Below are 16,686 nucleotides of genomic sequence, written 5' to 3'. Positions count from 1 at the left end.
TGTGTGGAGGAAATGATGATCTGGTGCTTAACTGTAAATACTGACAATTGAAATTTACTACATGTTTTAAACAAATGAAGTTACAGAGTTGATATTTATAACATTTGTCAGGATCGCTTCCATATGAAATGCCGATCGTTAAGATCGACCAAAGCCTTCAGATGTTAGCATTGACGTCTTTGTTACAAAATTTGTGAACTTCACTTTAACAGTAAATCCTAAACTATTATAGATATGATCAATATTCAAGTTTTATTGGTATCACCATGAAAATTTATGAAGGATGGCAGATTAAGATTACTGTGGCTTCATTCCCTCCATTAGTACATAATTAAATAGTTTTCATAAATGTTTCCCATTATGGGCGATCTTAGGTCCGCCTTATTTAACACTGTTACGTCTCCTTGGCCACAAAAGCCTTCTACTGGGTTTCCCTATGACGTAGGTTCTCGTCTGTTTCACTCGCACACTACAGCGCTTAGGCCTCAGTACACAGTATATAACACTACAACAGCGTATTTACGTAGCTTATTCAATCAAATACCAAGTTTGGCTTAGCACGTACGATGCCCCAACAGAACAAATCAATCCTGTCACGGAAAAGCCACGTATAACACTACCGTCTGCTACTGCTGTACCATAACCTTAAAACTGGAAACAGGTTGTGAAATAAAACTATTTTCATAAAGCAATTGTGGTATAAAGCAACAGAGCAGTGTTACCCTCTGAGAGGAATTTTGTTATGTTGACCGTGTCGTACCTAACGGAGGTGGCTTATCGGAAGTGAAAGTCAGAATTACGTAAATATTTGAACAGTAACAAACAAATTTTTGCCTATCTGCACTGTTTAACTGATAAAGAAAACGGTCGCCAGCCTAACTAGGCAAGAGAATGATTAACATTCTCGTTCAAGAAAATGGTTATTAGTACCTTTAATGGATAAACACAACCTATACTTGGCCACACGCGAGTGCAATGAACTCTGACACATACATATGTTTACGTTAAGATTGAAGCTAACAACTGGAGCAGCACAAACTATTTGCAAAATTATAACAGATACCGAAACACACTATTACTTTCAGGGCTTATACAAACTGAATGGTATTTATAACGTTATTATTACTATTCACTGCAGAATCATTAATTGGATATAGGTTAAGCCTCTTTCAGTTAAATACTTTACTATTAAAAATGAAAGTTAATTGTAATCCACTAACAGGTTGCTTCTCACTATCATTTGAATAAAGAAATTATGGTTTTCATAATTAGTGGTCTTTCCGTTACTTCTTACCCAGCATTAATACAATAGACAAACTGTGATTCTTGTTATATTATTAATATGCACTTCCTATACACAAGAGAGACAAACACTTAGTAAACATGAGTATATAACGTTTCACAACTGCAGTTTTCCACTTTTACTACAGTGAGACACAGAATTAACATATATGTAAGATACTGACTCACCTTCTGCGATTTACAACAGGCAGTAATGTGATCATTCACCAAGCAAAACTTTATAAGCCTCAATCTTAAGAACTTTTAATTTTGAAGTAGGCATCAGCACATTAATAAGCAGTTTTACTAGGAAAATTATTTTCAGCAAGCTACATTAACTTTAACTTTCTTTTTGCTATGTTCAAGAGGCATCGAGCATCGATTAGCAAAACACTGGGATTTATTGTTATTTCAGTAGGGACACTCGGAAATCACTTTAGTTCAAACGGAGAGGAACCTGAGAGGTGTTATGATGAGGAGAAAAATCAAGGTAGGTACATAAATTCAGATATAAATTACCTTATATTTGACCACACTAACACATCCATTAAGCTGATCCTTCACTGTACATCATTGTAACATTCCGATACAGTAATTGCGCAATGTGGTGGCAACTGCATGTTGGTATGTGGATTTGCAGGTAGAATTGCTGGACTCTGTCATTTCTTGGTGGCGATGATAATACAAATTCCAGAATAGGTCCAGCTATTTATCCATCCATCCGAGGCATTGGAAAGTAGCAGAAAAAGCCTCTCTCGGAACCAGCACAATATACATCTTTTACATGGCAATGCACAGATTGACTATCAGTTCCACCTTTCCTACCTAGGCCAGCCACAATTTGCGCGCGCTACACAGTTCCGTTCCCGAGGAGAACCACTACACCTTTTACATACAAACTAACTAAGAACCCTAAGTGAGGATCAGCAGTTTACACAACAGTAACCAAATACATTAAATAAAACAGAACATTTTCACATATTGACATTTCTACAAAAAATTATTCACACAGAAATTACAATTATATATATAGTAAGTTTTGTTCCCTCCAAATGGGACAAATCATTTAAATGACAGATACACTACTTTGCATAGAACCAAACCATGACATCAAAGTTTTTACAAAGAAAAGAGTATACAATTTTATGTTATCGATTCAAATAAACTCATTTACAGATACTCAATGTTATAACATTAAACCAAAGCAAAACGCAAAATAAATCCGTACAGCATTAGAGCCATGGTGTTACAAATAGACGCCTGTGAGTTTCCCCATCTTGTGGTGAATCTGCGCCCTTTGCGGCATCCGGTCGTCGGTGACAGGGTTCGCTTCACAATTGCTGTAGGCTGACTCTTTCGGCCTTATATTTAAATGAGAGCGCTATGCTCGTTAACTCGCGCTTTACATTAACCTGTGATCTTGTAATGTTAATCAGTTAATTGTGTTACCTAGACAAATGTATTGTAACGTATTACTATGTTTACGACGTTTCTCATCGAAAGATACGCGTTATCTCACATTTCTAGCTGCTTCTCTCACACAAATAACGATAAAATTTCTGAAATTCAGGGTCGCCACCAGCCCAAGCCCTTCCTAACCATTTAGAAAGAAACGGAGCTGGAAAACTATTAGTTTAGTTACTTTAATAACTGGTTCATGGTGTGGGTTCCCGTAGTCATGTCCTAGTTCATGAACCACGGGCAACGTATGAGTGGCCAAGTAAGTGGTTCCGACAGTCGGGATACCAGTTACTTTGGAATAAGGCTGGGCATCTCGGACATATTCTGAGTCGTGGTCATCTTTGTGCTCATACGGCAAAGACTACCAAATCCACCGGTTAGTCCCTCAGCCGTTAGGGGTAAAACCCAATGGGACTCGGGGCAAGTAAGGCTAGCAACCTGCTTCCCTGGTACTTTAAATATGATGCTGGCAACAATCAGAGCAAAATGCCTCGTACCTTTGGAGGTGACGGAGTCCCACCTCTAACTGACAAACCAGTGACTCCTAAGATACGACTTGGCAAACAAATGGTAATGAGATGGGGAGCTATTAATATCAATGGGGGCTACTCTGGGAAGAAGGTAGAACTGGCAGAGGCTGCAAGTAAGATGGGGCTGGACGTTTTAGCTGTTAGTGACATTTGGGTAAGGGGTAAGGGGTGAGAAAGAAGAGGAAGTGAGAGAATACAAGGTCTACCTGTCAGGAGTCAAAGCAGGAATAGGGTAATGGGGTGTAGGGCTATACATCAGGAAAGAAATGGAACCCAGCGTAGTTGCAATAAGGTACGTATGTAAACGAACCACTGATGTGGATAGATTTGACAGTGTCTAGCAAGAAAATTAGGATTGTGTCAGTATATTCGCATTGTGAAGGGACAGATCAAGATAAGATGGATAGTTTTTATGAGGCACTCAGTGATGTAGTTGTTAGAGTAAAGGACAAGGACAGTGTTCTGCTCATGGGTGATTTTAACGCCAGGACTGGAAATCGAACAGAAGGGTATGAAAAGGTTATGGGTAAATTTGGAGAGGATATGGAGGCCAACAGGAACGGGAAACAACTCTTGGATTTCTGTGCCAGTATGGGCTTAGTAATCACAAACTCCATTTTTAAACATAAGGACATTCACCGGTATACTTGGGAAGGCAGGGGAACCAAATCTGTCATTGACTATATAATAACAGATCAGGAATTCAGGAAGGCTGTGAGGGACACACGTGTATTCAGGGGATTCTTTGATGACACTGATCATTATTTAATCTGCAGTGAAATTGGGATTGTGAGGCCGAAAGTGCAGGAGGTCAGGTCCATATGTAGGAGGATAAGAGTGGAGAAACTTCAGGATAAGGAAATCAGGCACAAGTACATAACAGCGATCTCAGAAAGGTACCAGTTAGTTGAGTGTAGTCAATTACAGTCATTGGAAAAGGAATGGACAAGGTACAGGGACACAGTACTAGAAGTGGCTAAAGAATGTCTTGGAACAGTAGTGTGTAAAAGTAGGATGAAGCAAACAGCTTGGTGGAATGATACAGTCAAGGCAGCCTGTAAAAGGAAAAAGAAGGCGTATCAAAAATGGCTACATACCAGAACCCAGGTAGACAGAGAAAGTTATGTTGAAGAAAGAAACAAAGCCAAACAGATAATTGCAACATCGAAGAAGAAATCGTGGGAAGACTTTGGAAACAGGTTGGAGACTATGGGTCAACCTGCTGGAAAACCATTCTGGAGTGTAATTAGCAGTCTTCGAAAGGGAGGTAAGAAGGAAATGACAAGTATTTTGGACGGGTCAGGAAAACTGCTGGTGAATCCTGTGGATGCCTTGGGCAGATGGAGGGAATATTTTGAAGAGTTGCTCAATGTAGGTGAAAATGCGATCAGTAATGTTTCAGATTTCGAGGTAGAATGGGATAGGAATGATGATGGAAATAGGATCACATTTGAGGAAGTGGAGAAAATGGTCAATAGATTGCAGTGCAATAAAGCGGCTGGGGTGGATGAAATTAAGTCGGAACTCATCAAATACAGTGGAATGTCAGGTCTTAAATGGCTACACAGGATAATTGAAATGGCCTGGGAGTCGGGACAGGTTCCATCAGACTGGACAAAAGCAGTAATCACACCAATCTTTAAACATGGAAACAGAAAAGATTGTAACAACTACAGAGGTATCTCTTTAATCAGCGTTGTGGGTAAAATCTTCTCAGGTATTGTTGAAAGGAAAGAGCGAGTATTAGTTGAGGACCAATTGGATGAAAATCAGTGTGGGTTTAGGCCTCTTAGAGGCTGTCAGGACCAGATCTTTAGCTTACGACAAATAATGGAGAAGTGTTATGAGTGGAACAGGGAATTGTATCTATGCTTTATAGATCTAGAAAAGGCATATGACCGGGTTCCTAGGAGGAAGTTATTGTCTGTTCTACAAGATTATGGAATAGGAGGCAAACTTTTGCAAGCAATTAAAGGTCTTTACATGGATAGTCAGGCAGCAGTTAGAGTTGACGGTAAATTGAGTTCATGGTTCAGAGTAGTTTCAGGGGTAAGACAAGGCTGCAACCTGTCTCCAGTGTTGTTCATATTATTTATGGATCATATGTTGAAAACAATAGACTGGCTGGGTGAGATTAAGATATGTGAACACAAAATAAGCATTCTTGCATATGCGGATGACTTACTTGTGATGGCAGATTCGATTGAGAGTTTGCAAAGTAATATTTCCGAGCTAGATCAGAAATGTAAGGACTATGGTATGAAGATTAGCATCTCCAAAACGAAAGTAATGTCAGTGGGAAAGAGATATAAACGGATTGAGTGCCAAATAGGAGGAACAAAGTTAGAACAGGTGGACGGTTTCAAGTACTTAGGATGCATATTCTCACAGGATGGCATCATAGTGAAAGAACTGGAAGCGAGGTGTAGCAAAGCTAATGCAGTGAGCGCTCAGCTACGATCTACTCTCTTCTGCAAGAAGGAAGTCAGTACCAAGACTAAGTTATCTGTGCACCGTTCAATCTTTCGACCAACTTTGTTGTATGGGAGCGAAAGCTGGGTGGATTCAGGTTACCTTATCAACAAGGTGGAGGCTACGGATATGAAAGTAGCTAGGATGATTGCAGGTACTAGTAGATGGGAACAATGGCAGGAGGGTGTCCACAATGAGGAAATCAAAGAAAAACTGGGAATGAACTCTATAGATGTAGCAGTCAGGGCGAACAGGCTTAGATGGTGGGGTCATGTTACACGCATGGGAGAAGCAAGGTTACCCAAGAGACTCATGGATTCAGCAGTAGAAGGTAAGAGGAGTCGGGGCAGACCGAGGAGAAGGTACCTGGATTCGGTTAAGAATGATTTTGAAGTAATAGGTTTAACATCAGAAGAGGCACCAATGTTAGCACTGAATAGGGGATCATGGAGGAATTTTATAAGGGGGGCTATGCTCCAGACTGAACGCTGAAAGGCATAATAGGTCTTAAATGATGATGATGATGATGATTGACTTTAATAATTTAATTACAAGTATGCAAATTTCTTTAAGCAGCCAGATAAATAGTAGTGCATGTCGTGCATGAAGCAATTCAGGATTGGAAATCGGAGTAGGGGGGTACGATCAACACCACATAATTTATCTTTCGCGTAGATTATTTATTGTAACTAAATATTCGGTTGCACATCCTAACTACACATAAGTGGTGCCTGACTCGAAATATTTAAGTAAGAATTACGTGTGAATGAAACAGAGCACAATTTAACTACAGCAAGAAGAAACACAAAAGACGGGGGTGGGAGACAATTATACTGTCATCTCCTTTGCATTAATACCATAAAAATATCTCAGTGAGATTTGCATTACGATTCTATGCATGCATTATTCTGGACAGAGGTTTAACCAATACACGAGGCCGTCCGATAATTATTTAACATACTAACTGCGTCTGCTGCTTGCAAACGGCCGAACTAGAGCACGTGGTGCATTCTGACTCAAATTGTTGGGTTGCTTTGTTGAGAGTGCACGAAAGAACAGATATTCTTGCAGAAATTATAGCTCATTAAACAAGCAAACTGTTAAAATAAAGCCTATTGCGGTGCCGTGGTGGACCAGAAGGGTCATTGATTACCAAACACGTGGCACAAAATCGACACACAAAGACAAAAGCAACTTCCACAAAATATAAGATTAAGAATCATTAAAAAAATGACTCGCTTCACACGCTTCAGTTAAGCTGAAGTTCTTAAGTATTTCAGCAGTTGAACATAATGAAGTTCTGACTCAACCTGATTCCTATCACGTGAAACCCCCCTTAAGAGCTACGATCCGTACTCACCAAGCGTTTACCGAAGAGTGCCGCTTTCTCTTTCGAGGTTACCTAGCTCCCCGTGCAGCGGAAGCTACCAGAGGGGTAGCCCTCCGTCACCAACCTCACACACAAAAACAGCCTTCGACACAGCCCTCGACTAGGATGGGTAAACCTCTCTGTTCAGGTGCTGGAAACCTAAGTTGGTCATCCTGTGTTCTCCTTCGAACGAGAAGCAACATCGTCTGCTAGCTGGCCGGATTGGCCGTGCGGTTCTAGGCGCTACAGTCTGGAACCGAGCGACCGCTACGGTCGCAGGTTCGAATCCTGCCTCGGGCATGGATGTGTGTGTGATGTCCTTAGGTTAGTTAGGTTTAAGTAGTTCTAACTTCTAGGGGACTGATGACCTCAGATGTTAAGTCGCATAGTGCTCAGAGCCATTTGAACCATTTGAACCATCGTCTGCTCCCAGCAGACGACGACCAACTCAGCGATTCCCACAAAACAAAACCGAACCCTCACATTAAAACACACATATAACATTCAATAGACCTTATTTGAGTGCTCAGTCTTTGTGGAAGAGTTCATGAATTGAGCTAAAATCAGGTAGTAAAATGAATAGGTTGTACCGGATTCGACAAGCGTCTTATGAAACGACTTCACAGAGACGCTTCAGTATTCCAGAAATTTCATTACTCTATATCAATTATTTTTTGACGTTGTGATTTTTCTTCCGTCATCGTGTATATAAATGACGATAAGAAATCAAACGAAATGCAAGCTCTCTCTAAGGAGTCACTGGAGATCGCAGGTTCGTGACACCAACGTTCTCAGAAAGTATCATTGGACAGCCCCAGAAAATTTGTCTGTGGACCCTTTATTTATCCACGCTTTAACCGAGCTGTCATTCATCGCACAATTATGTCCAAGTCATCATGCCCCCCCCCCCTCTCTTAATAGTCTCTCAACGATCAGACTGGACCGTCCCGCGCAGAGAAGCGTTCCTCGTCTGCTCCCTGATATCGCGTGGGGGGGGGGGGGGGGGGGGGGGAGGGGGGAAGAACAGTGTAGGTAGAAACTCGTTTGTAATTGGAGGAATGTACGAGCCTTGTGCTACTACACACTGTATGGCCAGGTCGGCAGTAGCGTGTGCTATGTGCTGTGGCCGGCGTTCAGCTAGCTGGCTGCCGCGGCTCGGCTGGTGCGCTACAAGGCTGTTGCACAGCCTGGCTGCGGCCTGGCTGGAAGCGTTACGAAACCCGACGTGCCTCAGCGACCCGGCTCTGCCTTGCCGCACGGAACACGAGATTCCGTTCCTCACCACTTCTCTGGCACAGAGCAACAGCGCCGCCCTGGATGCTGCCGTTCCATTTGTGCTGCAGCTTTGGCGCCTTTTCAGTTCTTCATGATCTTGAAACTATCACCCTGCTGTAAGGTAACAAGGCAGGTGTGTCTCTGAGGCCTACTCCACCAATCGGATGAGGTGCCGATGTAACATTACGAGTCAAGACAGCTGTAACGGAACTTGAATAGCGTAAAGTTATCGTTAAAAACGCACGTCGCGCGATTTGTTACGATTTGGTCGGTCATAATAGTAGTAACATGCTTTTGAATACAATTAAAATATAACGGCGATACCTGTTTAGCGTTATTAGAAATAATATGTAATAAATTAATGAGTAAGGTAGCCGATCCTATAAGAAGAGGTGAAATTGGGCATATTAAGGTGTTTTGCTTTATATCGACTAAGCCGATGATACGGCGTCTTTTTTTTCCGTTTACTCTTAAAAAAAAAGAAAAAAAGAAAACAGGTAACGAAGTGCTAATTGTGCGAATTTTAAATAGCTACAGTGTATAATCAGACTAACAAATGGACATTCAGTTACGCGAAATAGCGGACAGTGAAGTGTGGTCATTAAATTGAGTACACCTACAGGGCGGTCAATTCCGGGATAAGTCTATTCGCATCTCACGAGGGACGCGGTATTGAGACCGGTGTTTTTTTTTAATTATATCACGGAGAGCGGGCTTCAATTTATAAAAAGGAGAAAAGCTGTATCATTATCATTGACTGTTGGTGTTAAGCAACCAAAACTGTTCATCAAAGGGTTTCGGTGAATGAGTGGTGAATGCGAAATGAAACTGTGAACGAAGTTGTGTTAAATAAAGCAGAAGAGACAAGACAGTTTGGTCGTATCTGTTATTATTCCATAAACCGTAACATTTATTCTCTTTGTACGAAGCCTTTATAGACGATCGTTATGACAATTTGCTTTGAAGGGATCTCGTTACGAGTTAAGTTTTGGGGACCTGGTCAACAGGGGATAGTTCGTAGATCTTAACTACTGCAGCTATTCTGGAATCATGTGTTACCGTGACCGTTGTGTGTTGTCAATGGCTTAAGGTCATCATATCTCACGCTCTAAGATCGACGCGCCTTTCCTCTTGCTATAACGGTGTCTCACGGTAACCACGACAACGCCGACGGCGAAGGAAGATACGGTAGACCGAGATGGACGGGACCAGCGACAGGAGGGGGGTGGGGGGGGGGGGTGGGGGGGGGTGAGGACACATGAATCCACTCCTTTTCTCAGTAAAGACTGTGGCTGCTGCATCGGCTCACTAACCCTCCCACCAATCAATCCTAGAGAGTGGACAGATTTTCAGAAGCATAGACATATCAATGAAAACAGCCCATGACGGTCTACCCTCCCAACAGTTTATTTCCGTAACCTCGGAATAAATGGTGACTAACCTCTCAATAAAATTGTGAGTAATATATAACCTTTTAATAATTAACTGACTGGGAATCCAAATTCGTAAATCTAGACGTCAACAATGCTGCGCCATGGCCCTGAAAAGTCGTTCTGAATAAACTGAAGATTCTTACCTCAACGGAGTCGCCGGATAACGCGTATATATCTGCTCCTACAATAAATTTTTCTGGCACAGCCCAATGCAATGCTAGATTTTGTTATGTATAAAAAAAAATGATTTTTCTTTACGATAATTCGCATGACTACGGATAGGAGAAATTAGTAAAAACTTTAAATTCAGATGAATGTCAAAAGTTATCTTTATAAGAAAGATTATTATTGAAAAATTATTGAAAAATTATTTACATGTGGCTCGGATATAACAGTAGTACAAAATTAGTTGTTGCAAATTACACATGCGCGCGGCAATAATTAATAACAACTTTTGCTTTTACCTCATACTACATCGCTCAGCCACCGCCATCGTTCTCCACGACAGGACGCAAGTGCTCTCTGTGAGCTATACAACTAGACAACTGCTCCCTAAGAGCGACCTGACCCAACCACCCGACTGCGAGCTGCTTCTGCTACTGCTGTCAACACTGCTCTCGTTGTAGCATACATATCGCAGGCAGCGCGAGAGCAATCCACTGAAGTTTCATCGGCTCGAGAGCGCTAGCAATAAATTCCTTAGTCATGGACCTCTTACACGATGGAAAAGCGCCTGTTCTTAAGGAAAAATTTTTCACATGAGTGATTCAATGTTATAAATTCAAAGAGAAGAAGAATCTTTGACACACCTCAGGCATAATAATGATTCCGTTTAAGTTAGAGAAATTAGAGAGAAGGTCAGCGTTGGCCGTAATATTGATGGTTTATTGACAGCAAAATCGATTTTTAATCACATAGTGATCATCTTAAGTGCTGTGGTGTACAAATTAAACTTATAGGCACAGGTGTCAAGTTATTATCAGTAACCAAAACCTATGGAAGGATCACAATAACTAAATATTCAAATGCGTGTGAAATCTTATGGGACCTAACTGCTAAGGTCATCAGTCCCTAAGCTTACACACTACTTAACCTAAATTATCCTAACAACAAACAAACACACCCATGCCCGAGGGAGGACTCGAACCTCCGCCGGGATGAGCTGCACAGTGCATGACTGCAGCGCCTTAAACCGCTCGGCTAATCCCGCGCGGCGATCACAATTTCTGATTAATGTGTAGTCTATAATTCATTACGACTCTGGAATCTCTTAACTGATAGAGGTAAAGGTGGATAAATGGGCCCCTACTTTGTTTTTTTTTTATATAACACCTTTTATTTTTAGTATAATCACCTGAAATTAACATAAAACATTTCTCTAGCATGTCCTGCAAATAGTTACGACATGTTTTGGTTCAACTTTTTAATATTTAAAACAAAATTTTATTTTTCCTGATAGTCTGCAATTTGTTGCGTCAAGAATTTGTGCTGGTAATATGGGCCCCAAGGTAGTTTGAAATAAAAAGAAACAAAAATTTGAAAAAATAACTTTATTTAATTTTTGTGTATAATGAAAGAAAGATTCACTCTGAACATTGTTAATTAGTCTACTGGTGGGACGATTTTCACAGCCCATGCCTAGTCTATTCACAATAGTCACACACATAAGCATCTTTTAACACGTTACAAGTGATCCCCTTTCAGCTGCAGATAATGCACCAACTTGCCTTTTTCCCCTCAGGCCGATGACACGAGAAATTTTTCTTTGAACGACACTAAGACCTGAATCGTCTGCCAGCCGGGGTCGTAGAGCGGTTCTAGGCGCTACAGTCTGGAACCGCGCGACCGCTACGGTCGCAGGTTCGAATTCTGCCTCGGGCATGGATGTGTCTGATGTCCTTAGGTTAGTTAGGTTTAAGTAGTTCTAAGTTCTAGGGGACTGATGACCTCAGCAGTTAAGTCCCATAGTGCTCAGAGCCATTTTTTGACTCGTCTACATTAAAAACTCTGGCCGCAGGATATTTGTAGTTACTGAACGCAGCTTCAAGTAAACTGAAGAAATTGTCGACAGCTTGTTTATTAAACCCATTAGCACATGAAATCGAAGTTGCGGATGGCTTCAAAATAGACAGGATATTTTTGTGCCCTGACATAAAATGGTCAAACCAAGTTCGACCAGAAACTTCGTCCTTTACAAATGGATGAGGGATTTTATTTCATGTACAAAGCGGGTAGGCCATGCACCTGACGTCATTTCTGGTAAGGCTGTAGAATTTGGATTCCACACTGAGAAGATATTTAACCAGTTCGTCCTCAAGTCCCTGTGGTAAAACCGGTGGACGGCCCAGCTTAATATTAACTTTCTTCGACCGGTTTATCGATTCGTGAAAGCCTTTAGAGTGTAGAACGAGGGACTGAGTACACTTTAACCGCTTTTTTCAACACCATGTTTTTCTCTTTAATAGCTACAATTGCATTTGATATGAAACTTCCTGGCAGATTAAAACTGTGTGCCCGACCGAGACTCGAACTCAAGACCTTTGCCTTTCGCGGGCAAGTGCTCTACCATCTGAGCTACCGAAGCGCGACTCACGCCCGGTACTCACAGCTGTACTTCTGCCAGTACCTCGTCTCCTACCTTCCAAACTTTACAGAAGCTCTCCTGCGAACCTTGCAGAACTAGCACTCCTGAAAGAAAGGATATTGCGGAGACATGGCTTAGCCACAGCCTGGGGGACGTTTCCAGAATGAGATTTTCACTCTGCAGTGGAGTGTGCGCTGATATGAAACTTCCTGGCAGATTAAAACTGTGTGCCCGACCGAGACTCGAACTCGGGACCTTTGCCTTTCGCGGGCAAGTGCTCTTGGAAGGTAGGAGACGAGGTACTGGCAGAAGTAAAGCTGTGAGTAGCGGGCGTGAGTCGTGCCACGGTAGCTCAGATGGTAGAGCACTTGCCCGCGAAAGGCAAAGGTCCCGAGTTCGAGTCTCGGTCCGGCACACAGTTTTAATCTGCCAGGAAGTTTCATATCAGCGCACACTCCGCTGCAGAGTGAAAATCTCATTCTGGAGCATTTGCCATATTTGCTTTGTCCCACGATTGCCGTTTCGATTTTTTTGGTGGTACAAGATGTGTTCGAGGCATCTGAAACATAAAGAGTAGCAATATCTGATTGATTTTACGGGGCCCATAATACCAGCAGCAAAGGGGGCCCATATATCCATCCTCGCCATCTTGGGAAAAACGATCTTGCCTACGAATAGTTTGGTTCGCAACCGACATTAATTAACGTAAAACGGTATCCCAACAGCAAGTCAAATACGTACCTTACGTTAGTTCTACTAATAACATGTTAGAAATTTGAGTTTTATTCAAGTAAACACTAACCTTTCATACTTTTGATGACAGCGAAAAAATTCACAGCCCAACTACTCACAAACCTTGACAGCCACTACGTCTGCGCACTCTACAGTGAAGTTTGGCAACTAGCTTTAGTAGTTCATGTGCTCTCCGCTAGAATTCGTGGCCTGTACTTCCAAATATGTTGGGGGCCCATAATCCCAGCAGGGGCCCATTTTTCCACCTTTGCCCTTACTGAACTTTCTGTTTATTCTATTGGCTTCAGATCTGCAGGGAAGAAGTCAGTGAGGTTCCGGAAGGGACCGACATGGAAGGGGAGCCCTGTCGACTCCAGCGTCGTAGCCAGCTGCGCTAGGGTTTCTCAGTTGAGGATTCATAGCACGAACAGCCTGATAAGGTGGTCTGTCATATTCTCGACTAGGTTTAAATCTGTTGGGTCTGGTGCCCAAGGGAGTAAAGTACACTGATGCTGGTGCTGTTGGAGCCATGCACGCACACTGCGAGGTGCGTGACACATTGCATTGTCGTGCTGGTAGGTGCCTAGGGGCCGAGGAAAAAGAAACTGCATGTAGGATTGGACATGGTCCTCAAGCATTGATCCACTGTACCTTACAGAATGACGAGATCACCCAGGGAATCCCATGAAAACACTCACGTAACGATCTCTCCTGGTTGCAGTCTGTTTTCAGATGTTTCACACTGTACAGCCAACGGCCATCTGTCTGAGGAACATAACACGTGATTCATCTGTAAAGATCACCTATCGCGGATCACTGGACGTCCAGTTGGCGTAGCTGGCGTGCAAATTGCAACCTTCGTCCCCGATGCTCAGCAGGTAGCATGGGTGCATGAACCAGACGTTTGCTGCAGACGCTCCTACACAGCATCGTTCGCTGAACGCTCGTTAAGAAGACATTGTAGGTAGCCCCTTGGTTTATCCGGGCTGTCCACTGCCCAACAGTTGCATGCCTACTTTCCCATACACATTTCGACCGCCGTCATTCTCCTATGTCGTCTGCGGCCCATGGTCTACCACAGATGTCTCGGCGCCTGTGTTGGGTAGCATCGTTTTGCCATCTACGATACACTTTAACCACGGTGGCACGCAGACAACTTACAGCCACAGCCGTTTCGGAAATGCTTCCACCCTTCGCCCAAAAGCCAATGAGCATGCCCTTTTGGACGTCAGATCAAGTACGTCTCCCTGCTTCCGCTTTACAACAGCGACTGCACAGTTAGCCGCGTCCCTCCGACTCACTTTATATATCCTCGACTGATAGTTCCACCACCTGCTGTCTACCAGTGGTTATTGCACACTGGCGTCGAACATAGGCAGTGGCCTTATTAATGTGACCGGACCGTACATGTTCCATGGAGACGCAGTGGCAAGCATAGTCGTGTAAATACGTCTATCTGTACATGCACACAACAAAGAAAGTTTTGCATCACCCCGGTTTCCAGAGCTCCTGAAGATGTTGACTGTGGATATTGTATCACACACACGGTCCCTTTGACTGTTCAGCCATTTCACTCAACCTGCCCAAAGATGTAAACAACCGTGCGTGAGCAGCGCCCATTACACGGAGGGGGTCCGACAGCCGATCAGTTCCGGTCATTTCGCCAGGAAGGAGGTACACGGCTCGTGTTGTCTGTGGTTCAACCACGCCTGGACGGCGAACACCGCGGTTCGATCGCGTCCGCATTGATAATTTGTGCCGGAAAGGGCTCTCAACAAGGAAAGTGTCCAGGCGTCTAGGACCGAACCAAAGCGATGTTGTTCGGACGTGGAGGAGATACAGAGAGACAGGAACTGTCGATGACATGCCTCGCTCAGGCCTCCCAAGAGCTACTACTGCAGTGGATGTTCGCTACCTACGGGTTATGGCTCGGAGGAACCCTGACAGCAACGCCACCATGTTGAATAATCCTTTTCGTGTAGTCACAGGACGTCGTGTTACGACTCAAACCCACACTGACACAGATTCCGATTCATTTATTTTGCGATGATTTGTAACGCCGGAAATGCATATCCTCCTATTTCCATCTATTGTACCATAATTTTTTCCTTATTTTGTTGCCTGAAGATATAACATTTCTGTGTCTTTATATATTGTAATTGTTTTACTATTTATATATATATATATATATATATATATATATATATATATATATATATATATATATGCATTTATGTCGATGTATGATTGGTTTGTTTTGTAAATATTATTTGTATTTTACGCTGGGTCTTGCCTAGGGCAAACTGTGCTATCGAACGAATACATCGATAGGTCGTGTGAAGAACGAAAGTGTGAAGGATCTTTGGTAGTGTTAACACTGCCGCGTGGAGCGCGGTCTGAGCAGAGAGGGTCTGGCTGGAGTAGTGCGGTGGAGCAGGTGTGTTGTGTGACGCTCCCGCGATTTGCCGCGCTTTCGGGGTTTGGCAGCATGTAATTGCGCTCGACTTGCTATGATAGTTTCTGACATGGTGTCGCGGACGGGAAGCATTAGCTGGCGCGCATCAAGAGCCCGTTTCGCCTGGTGACCGTGTCGAGAAGAAGGCGCGCCAACTTCCAGCTTCTGCAACAGCGACGGCCGACAATGAGTGACTGTCGCCACCTCCTCGATCGACGGCTTCAAACCTTCAATCAACCAACAAGGAAGACTGGAAGCACGTAAAGTTTCAGAACTGTATGGCAGACCTCAGCTTTTCAAACTGTTCAAATCACAAAATTACAGCAACGTAGCATGAACGTTTGTTGTTCATTGTCCCAATTGCATTACCAAGCAGGGTCCCTTCCTTTTCTGGAATGAACCCGAGTGTCGTTGAAATTCATACGCCAGCATTAAAGTAATATTCCATTTCACTGCTTTAATTTCAAAGTTCAGTTTAAGTATTCATAGCTGGCTACAATATTTAGATTACACAAGCACAAATTAAGAGTGCGAGTTTTGTTACCGTATTTTAGCTTACCTGTGACTGCAGCTGAGCTTGGTACGTACTAAATTTTACTATTGTTAATTGTTCAGAATCATTTAATTCAAGTTCAAAGTTAAATCTCTTATTTCTAAATTGCGTAGATTCAAGTTGCTTTTGAAATGATTGTTGAAGTAGTCCAAGACTAACCGTATTTTACTGAATTTCGATGTGCTTCAGACAGAAACCTCACTATTAACTTCAGTCACTAAATTAACTTTCGATTTTCCGGTTTTGTTAATTCTTTTGCTAAATTAAGTCAGAGTGTAGCGAAATTTATTACTTCTGACAAACTTTCAGTTTTCACACTACACGTGTCAACCTTCAGTTGCCACGCTTATAGTGCTAATTATATGTGTAATAAGCTTTCTTTTCCAGTTACTATAGTAATTGTCCATAGGACTGGCGACCGTAATTTCCCCCAGATCTCAAATATCTAATTACCGCTTCTTAATTGTTAACGTAACGGGCGCACATTTACTTTCTTTATTAACTTTACCCCTTTTCAAAATTAATTTCCACCAGTTTCATT

The sequence above is a fragment of the Schistocerca americana genome, chromosome 3, assembly GCF_021461395.2.
Source record: "Schistocerca americana isolate TAMUIC-IGC-003095 chromosome 3, iqSchAmer2.1, whole genome shotgun sequence".
Taxonomy (NCBI): domain Eukaryota; kingdom Metazoa; phylum Arthropoda; class Insecta; order Orthoptera; family Acrididae; genus Schistocerca; species Schistocerca americana.
This window is presented reverse-complemented; position numbering follows the sequence as displayed.